Genomic DNA, 372 nt, shown 5'->3' with positions numbered 1-372 from the left:
CAAGTCTGGCTCTCTTGCCCAAGCTGGAGTGCAGTGGCACGATCTCGGCTCACTGCAAACTCCACCTCCTGGGTTCAAGTGATTCTCCTGCCTCAGCCTCCCAAGTAGCTGGGATTACAAGTGCGCCACCATGCTCAGCTAATTTTTGTATTTTTAGTAGAGGCAGGGTTTCACCATGCAGGGCAGACTGGTCTCAAACTCCTGACCTCGTGATCCACCTGCCTCAGCCTCCCAAAGTGTTAGGATTATAGGCATGAGCCATTGCACCCGGCCCACTTTCACTTCTTGAAAGCCAGCAACTGTCCTGCTGGAGAGAGACCCTTCTGGATTTGTCAGCCTCATTTGGGTCTTGCTAGCTAAGACAGACCAGAG

Source organism: Cebus imitator, unplaced genomic scaffold (assembly GCF_001604975.1).
Source record: "Cebus imitator isolate Cc_AM_T3 unplaced genomic scaffold, Cebus_imitator-1.0 Scaffold74, whole genome shotgun sequence".
In the NCBI taxonomy this organism is placed as follows: domain Eukaryota; kingdom Metazoa; phylum Chordata; class Mammalia; order Primates; family Cebidae; genus Cebus; species Cebus imitator.
This window is presented reverse-complemented; position numbering follows the sequence as displayed.